Source organism: Halyomorpha halys, unplaced genomic scaffold (genome assembly GCF_000696795.3).
Source record: "Halyomorpha halys isolate HHAL.00 unplaced genomic scaffold, Hhal_1.1 Scaffold1497.1, whole genome shotgun sequence".
Classification (NCBI taxonomy): Eukaryota; Metazoa; Arthropoda; class Insecta; order Hemiptera; family Pentatomidae; genus Halyomorpha; species Halyomorpha halys.
Genome location: NW_027112953.1, coordinates 1 through 8,896, shown reverse-complemented (window position 1 = coordinate 8,896; position 8,896 = coordinate 1). Strand labels below are relative to the sequence as shown.

The window sequence follows — 8,896 nt, the reverse complement described above, 5'->3', positions numbered from 1 at the left end:
TGTAGTGAGATGATATTTTATTGTTAATAAAAAACAAAACAAATAATAATCTATTAATGATAAAATTTATGTATACTGAAGAATAATACAAAATAAAAATAATACTACAAAATATAATACATAAATATGTGTTATAAGTATGAATAAATTTTAAAATTGAGTTATAAATGAAACAAATTGTTAGGACATTAAGAAACAAGAAAATATATGAATATTGAAAGTGAACATGAATTATGCTATCAATTAGTTGTTTGAATTTATTAGTAAAAATAAATAAAATATCTTAAACTATACAATATTTTTTTATTAAAGGTTTGTGTGATTCTAACTTTTCATAAACAAGATTAAAAGATAAAAAAAAATCATTAATTATTTATTGTAAAACATATTGAGGTTGTATTTAGTTACATTGCAGGCATTCATTCAAGAAAACATCATAGCTCTATAACTGGGACATATCTATTTTAAGGACTCTAAATATTCCACTGTGATTGTTTCTAAGAGAATACTTATAAATAATAATCAATTTTCTGCTTCTTTTTATTTACTTCCATACAGTTTTTTAAGTGTTTTTCTTTTTATTGAAATGATATTCTTTTCTTAAAATTAGGACAGTTTGTGTAAATTGTATTTTTAAATACGCGGAAATGACTATTTATAAATAATTATAGGCAAATAAAAATGTAAAATAAAATAAGTAAAGAATATTCATGTACTTTTTTTATTTCATTTGTTGAGAAAATACTAATACACTTTTAATTGTGCTTTGATGGGTATGACCTTAACCTCCTTGGTTCTCGGTGAGTGTTAGTGTAATGTAATGAGAGGAAGAAGTACTTGCAAGTTGTAGCTCTCGAATGACATATCTTAATGAAAAATAGTTATTATTAACAATATCAGGTAAATACAAGCTTAAAGTATGAATATTAGACATGATTTAGTCCACATGGTGCTTCAAATTAACAATTACTTAGAAATGTATCTATGAAACTACTATTATATATAAAAAAAAAATCTTTTCATGATTACCTAATAAATTTTAAAGTGGTTGTAGCTCACTGAAATTTGATGCTAAGAATTTGCAAAAAAATGATAAAATTTTCTAATCTGGCTAATATAGTTATGAACTACTTTTTTCCAATTAATAATATAGTTTGTTTAAATTATATAAAGATATATTTACAACAAATGACTATATAGTTGAATAATTACTTTTTTTAACCTTAAATATTTAATTAGTATATTCTGAATAGTAGTATAATAAAATAAAAATTTAAATTAAAATTTTTGTAATTTCTTGCTTATGACGAATTAATAAGAATTATCAAGCACGTTTTAGTTCAAAATGAATGTACTTATAATCAGTGATAACGGTATATACATTGGTATATGTAACATTAGCTTAGAACACTTTGGGTTGAGAAACAATGCACCTGTCATAAGTTAATAACCGTTTTCAAATAAATTATTGAGGTTGCTGGAAAATAATTCTTCAAGATTTTGGAATAACACCTCATTAAAACATAGTAAAAATATTGAAAACCTTCACCATTAATTTCCAAATTATTGTTCTAATAGATTACAGACAGTTTATTTTATTTTTGGCTAGATGGGAGCGTATTTTGTTGTTTTTCAAAAATGGTATGTTGTGCCTATATTTTAAGCAGGACATGACATGTGAAAAATAATGGGGTGTTATTATCATTAATGTGTAATTTATTTTTTGGAAAAAATTCTTATAATAGAAATTATAATCTCTAATTTAAATAGTTATTCATTTACATCATAAAAGAGATGGGTAAAGTTATTATAAATGAATTTATATCTTAAATACAATGCTAACTTATCTAAATAAAACTTCTTTTTTAAAAAATTTGTTATTTAATGATTTTATTCAATGAAATAGTAATGCAAATGAAGAGTACATGATTAAGAATCAACTACTAATAGTTTAGATAGTAAGCTAAAAAGTTTTAATATGAAAATATAATTTTTGATAAATGGAATTTGGTCCGGGTGCGGTCAATTAAAACTCAAATAGTAAATTAGTGTACTATTTTACTAGAGCCAACGTTTCGCTCCACGTAGCAGGGCTTTGTCAGGGCTATTTTGACGGAAGTCATAGTCAGAGTGAGTCAAAGTCACTCTGATTAAAATACCTAGTACACCAATTTACTATTTGAATTTTAATTGACCGCACCCGGACCAAATTCCATTTATTGATACACACGGTCAATCAGCATTCTTCTAAAATTTTTGAAACCCATTTTCTCAAAAGTTGAATTGTTTGGTCGCATTACCATAACATTGAAGGTGTGTGATTCTGATATGTTATGTTCTTAGCTAGTTGCAATTTACGTTCTCATATTATGTGATGAGATTTTTTGGTTTTTGTAAGAAAGATTTTTATAGGAACTATTTTAATTTTTCCAAGTATTTTATCATGAATCTTGGATTGTAAAATTAATTATTTACACTTACTTTTTTATTTATTTATTTCATTCAATGAAATAAATAAAGTTATTTATCTGTATCTCTTTGGTAAGGACAATATGTCCATCTCTTACCAATTTGAATTTTTAATTTAACTTTATTTTACCCAGAGATACAGATGACTATCTTCTAGATCAATTGTCAGGGGAATTATATGATTTAAAAAAATAACATTAAGAATAGATTTATTCTAAGGGAAACATGGGCTTAAATTGTATTCCTGGAAGGTTACAGAAATGTGACATTAGGACCATGTGTAGTTCAGGGAGTAGAAATATAAAGTAGGTGCAGGTCTTTGTAATCTGGGAACTCCAGTGGCACCGGTTCGAATCTGACTGGGGGGGACTTTTGTTTTGTGGTGAACCCACAAAACGAAAACACCATAGCATTAGAAAAGGGTGGTACCCTGTAGATAACCAAGGTATATCAGAAATGACCAGAAAGGGGGTCATAAAAAAAATCCCACGACCTCTGCTGGTTTAATTTGAAAACAAACAAATTTATTTTTCCATCTGGAAATTTACTGTAGTGCTATTTTGGTGTGTATTTGGAATATGGTATTATATGTAAGAAAATGGAATTAAGGCAGTATTAAGTTTTGGACTTCGATGTATGTTTGAAGATATGAACCTGTGTGTACACTTGAAATGACAAAATATGTTATGGTGATTATTTTAGGCATACTGTATTCAATTATTTTTTAATTTAAATTTTTACATATATAAATCAGTTTGTAAATATGTATAAGTGTTTCCTATGTAAAGGCAATATGTTCGCCCTGAATATTTTGAGCAATGTCTGGAATAATAAAAATCAACAAAGCCTAGTAGTTTTTTGAGTATTATAAAGTCTAGAATATGAATTTTTGTTTTTTCATTCTTACTTAAATTGCTAAGTTAGTATGATTAAATGATTTTGTCGTTATATTTCCTAAAAGATATTTAGTCAAATTTATATTACAGAAAAATAAATGACTAAAGAATAAAGAATAAAAATGACCACACAGTATATTATTATATGAATAGTAAATACATATTATAATTAAATTATTAATGTATAAATAAAGTCTTAGTTTTCTACTAATGCAATAATGGCACTTATGGTAGGAAAAAAAGTTCAATTAACTATCAAATGGGAGGGAGAAGGATGAAGACTGTTGTGGAATCAAACATGAAGTTAAAATGATAAAGAACTAATTGCATGACTAAAATTATTTCTTATTATGGTTGTTACAATATTAATGTTAAATTTGGTTTGGTAATTTTATTTAGCATTTTAAAAGAAATAAGCTGCGGTTTCCCATATTTGTGGAAAGCCATTGTTAGATCTTGCATGATTCACATTTAGGTTTATTTTTTAAACTAAATACAAAGATATAAATGAGTAATTTTAAATTTTCCCACAGAAAAAAGTCATCAAGTAGTTGAAATTGATATATTGAAAAGATCCCAGCAAGTTATTTTTAGTTTAACCTTCAATGCAATAGGTGGATTTGAGGCATCCATAAAGGTATTTATTTATCTTATATTTTTATGCTCTAATTAATTTATTTTGATTTTTTAAAGTTGTATAATCCATTTCTACATAAAAAAAAATAATAAGTACATTTATAAACAGATCATATTGAATGTACTATTTGTTGATTTGATTAGGATCTTTAACCAAGTCCGGACTATGGGTACATTGAGAAATGAGGCCACTACATTAAAGATAGAGGCCATTCAAATAATCTTCTGTACAACATTGGATTAATATTATATAGATTATAAATAGTTAAAATTACTACTTTATATTTGAAAAGTAATTTTTATTAGAGCAAAATTTGTATTAGAAAAATCATGAATTACTTTATCCATTCAAGTACAAAAATACTTAGTACTTACAGACATAGGATGGACAGACAACTGATCTGGAAATCACCAGTGACAACATAAAAAAAAAATTCACCGAATTTCTTTACTTACTATATTGATTGACATATTCTATATCATAAAAATAAATTATTACCAACAAACAAACAAAGTATTCAACAGGCTGCTTAGATTGATATGGACTTACGCCACTTAGGTATGCGGCTCCTGCAAAAAATCCCACTTTCAGACCATTCAGTTCTTCCAATCCTATTCCCTCTGATACACCACCCACAGCCCCTTTTACATCACAAATAAATTACAACACAAGGGCCTGGACATACCATTTGAGATTGACATAATAAAAACAGTACAACACATTTCACGACTCACTTACTGTGTACTCCAACCTACTGGTACAAACATTACTGACTGACACAGTGTCACAGAATCTGGCAAGAAGACTGAAAGGCCTCAGGAGCAACTACGCTAGGTGTATGTACAATGTCAGGAGTGTCTTCAATGGAAGATTTCTTCTCTCGTTCCTACTAATTCTATGCGAAGATTTTCAAATTTACACTAAATGCCAAAAGGTGTATGTAAAATTGCAAAATAAATAATAATAATATATACATTAGTTTATATTAAGATCAGTGATAACTGCTCAAACTTTCTTGAAGCAATCCTACTTCCCAGTTCATTCTTAATTCGTTTTAATTTATAGATCACTGGAGAAAGGGGGCCCATGGGGTAAAGATGGCACTGGTTAGAGTAACTACTAAAGGTTTTGTTGTTTTATCACTTTGTAAAGAGTTTCACACCATTGTGAACACTAATAACTTAACAACTTGAAACAGACTGTTTTATTGTTTGACAAAATGGCGTGAAGGCAACGCTTGTTTCCCACATCCGGCGATGGCTATCGCTGTCACATGCTTACAATTCCAATGTTCACGTCCATTCTACTTCGGTCAAGTTCATCCAGAATTAATTATTGAATAAGCTCCTTTCCTGAAAGACTATTAAGTTGGGTTAACTTTTAAAGGAGTGTGGTAATCACGATATATATTATTATAATGCTATATACATACATATCGCTGACTAGCTTCTATAGTAATACAACTAAAAGAAAAAGTATTTTCGGAATATTTTATTTAACGCATTCTAAAGATATTATATATCTAAATAATTGACCGCATAATTTCAAGTTATGAAGAAGGAGGTCAGGGTGCGGTCAAAAGAGAAGAAAAATAGTTAACAACTATTTACCGACGTTTTGCCCCATTTTGTAGAGTTTCATCAGGGCTAAAATGATACAAAAACAACTACAAATATTTTGACATAGAAAGGTAATACGATACAAAAAGGTAAATTATGGTAGGGTTAAAATTATGTAAAAATCAGCAAAAAGAAAATTATATACAAATGAAAGAAAAGAGTATTAATATAAAATAAACAATGATAAGAATATGAAAATTTGCGCAAATTATAAGCTTAAAAATGAACTATAAGGTGAAAGTGATAAAGATATGAGAAAACAAAATTTAACACACAAAATGATGGAAAATAAAGATGTAATTAGAGATTAAATAAAGGTCGAGAAAGAATAAATACATTTTGTTCATAACTGTTTTCTATTTGAGAATTTGAGGATTTCATTATGTTTAAGCTTTTCCATGGTAAAAGGGAACATAAAAAAAAACAAAAAAAAAAAGCACGTAAATCGGTCCAGTAATTCAAAAGTTTGTTGTGGACAGAGATTTCACTATTCCTCCTTATATTCGAGTTCGGCTCTGGCCGTTGACAGCCACACATCGGGTCCACGTTTTCCTCGAGTGTGGGCGAGTTTTTTTTGTCCAATTCGATTGAAAATCGGCATAATCGAAGATAGTGAGGCAAGGAAGTGATCTGCCGAGTTTCATATAAATCGGATCAGGATTTGAAGTTTTGAGAGAAGAAAAGCAGTGACACCAAGGCGGGCCCTATCAAGTGGAAGGAACCGACTTGTCACCCCCCACCACTAACCGGACATAGCTGGCTGACGATCAAGGTCACCATATCTTCCAAGATCACGTCGTCTGTTATCGGAGGAGTACCATGATTGTTTGGGGGGAAAGAAATTGATTTATAGCTCTGGTAAAGTTAATTTTTTTTTCTTTTCTTTTGTGTCTTTTTGTAATTTCAATTATTACCTAGTGACTCACATATATTAACCAATTATTAACGTATTTATACTGTTTTGACGAGTTTTATGTTTTTTTAACCATTTTTATATCTTAAATGTTTGTATATATATTTTAACCTAGAGACTAATATATTTTTTAATCAATTTTAATCTATTTATTTATTTTTAACTTGCATGATGTTTTTTATCATATGAACAATAATTCTATATTTATATGCTCATATATTTGTTTATTTAATTTTTAAACAATTTTAAAGTTATATTCCTTAGAACTAGGACAAACTGTATGGGTTCCAAGAGCGGGAGGCCCTGTTCAGGAAGCAGTGGTGGTCTCCGTGATGTCTGTGGATGCCGCTGGAGATGGCGAAAAAAAGTGCGTTAAGGTCGAGTGGCAGGATAAGAAAGGGGTAGTATTGGGCAAGACGTTGTCAATTAGTGACGTCTTCCCAAGATTGCCTACAATACCGCAGACAAATGAGGAGACGGAAAAAGAACAGGACAAACAAGATCCTCCTCCACAGACAATTGTTCAAGTCTGTCCAGTCTGTGGGCTGACTTTTAAGGGTGATAGAGGTCTTGGAACCCATATAGTGAAGAAGCATCCCAGAGAGGCAAACAACAAAAAATTAAGGTGCTTACTAAGCATTATAAGTGATAATGGGTCGGAGAGGGGGAGATGGACCATATCAAAATAGAAATAAGTAAATGGTCGGCTGTCTTTCAAGATATTATGAAAGTTAAAAATTTTAACTCTGCGGATTTCGACAAGGCAGTAGGCGATTTCTTGAATTGCCTTAAAAATATTAACGCCAAACTGTCGGGCCCACAGGACCCTGCCATAAAATTCTATAAAATGAGGAAAACAAATAAAACCGAAATGGCCGACAAGGGTGCGGGGAAGGTGTCGAATCCGCAGAGAGCTAATAAGGCAGATAGAAACCGTCGGCAGGAGCAGTACCACTATGAATTAGCTCAATACAATAATTATAATAGACGGAAAAAAGTAGTACAGAGCATTAAGAACGCCGACGCCCCCAAGTAATGCCCATTAAAGATAGCCGGCATTGGGAAACATTTCAGAAGTCTTTGAAAAAGGGAATCTTCGCAAACGTGCGGATTATGAGAAATCCGCCCCGATCCCAAATTTGATGTCCGTAGATAGTCGGGTGGTGAAGAGGGCCATCAAGTCGACATCATTGGACTCATCGCCGGGGCCGGATGGTGTGTTGATCCGCACAATAAAATACTTCGATGTAACACACATCATTAAGTATATTGCGGAGATCATGCTGAAGGTGGGGTATGTACCAGAGCCTCTAAGCACAGGGCGCACAATATTGGTCTACAAGGGAAAAGGAGACCCAAAAAGTATTTTCTCCTGGAGGCTAATAACGATATATTCGATTGTTCGCCGAATCATCGAGAAGGTTCTGGATTCGGAATTGAGAAAACAGGTCACCTTCAGCAAAAGTCAAAGGGGCTTCATAAAAGGTCTACCGGGAACACATGTAAGGGCCAGAATCATTGACGCGATCATAAAAGATGCCAAAAATTAGGAAAAAGATTGCGCGGTTGTTTTTCTGGACGTGGGCACATAGTGAGCTCGCTGGAGGCAAGAGGTGTATCACCCTACCTCACATATGTGATCGCACTGATACAGGGGTTCAAAAATTGCGTGGAGTCCCAGGAGCCAGTGGGCAGCAAGGAGAAGTTGGGCAGAGAGTCTATAACACCAGCCAATGTGGTGGGAAAATGCCCCAACAACTCCCTCTTTATATCACGCCGGCAGCATGATCTTCTGACTTGTGAAGAAGAGAATGAAGATGAGGTAATTGACAACTGTCATTAGACTATTATTCTTGTCATCCATTGCTTTATTAGTTTTAAAAACATCCAAAACAATCAAAGCACAAACTACGAGCAAGTAACATAACACAACAAATAAAACGGTGACCAGCTCAGCTGGTCTGTTGCATGACGTCATTCTCCATTTAACAGACCTAGTAACAGACTCTCAAACATGGTAAAAGAAGGAAATATTTCTGCATTTAACATAAGTTTTTCCATTTAACACAAGTTTTTCCATTTAAGACGCTTTAACATGTTAAACTAAAGATCATGAATACCTCTAAAATCTCCAGATATGGGTTAGTAGTGAGAATATGGGGGAGCTGGGACATTTTTTTGTGGAGGGAGTTCCTCGACTTGCCACCAGAGTGCAGGGTTGTTAGTTCAGACGGTGTCCGCTAGATTGCAGCACCATCGGCAGTAGTGAGAGTATGGGGGAGCTGGGACAGGGATTTGAGCAGCCAATCAGAAGCCAGCATTTTGATGACGTCACACATGGCGGGAGATTTGAATTCAAATA

The 8,896-nt window shown here is 31.9% G+C and overlaps 1 long non-coding RNA gene across 1 annotated transcript; it reads left to right on the top strand.

Annotated features, from left to right (window-relative positions):
• Positions 1 to 423: 423 nt before the first annotated feature.
• LOC106689852 (uncharacterized) lies at positions 424 to 4,005 on the top strand. Its single transcript, XR_001344505.2, has 2 exons — positions 424 to 900; positions 3,899 to 4,005. It is a non-coding gene; the product is annotated as an uncharacterized lncRNA (long non-coding RNA).
• Positions 4,006 to 8,896: the final 4,891 nt, after the last annotated feature.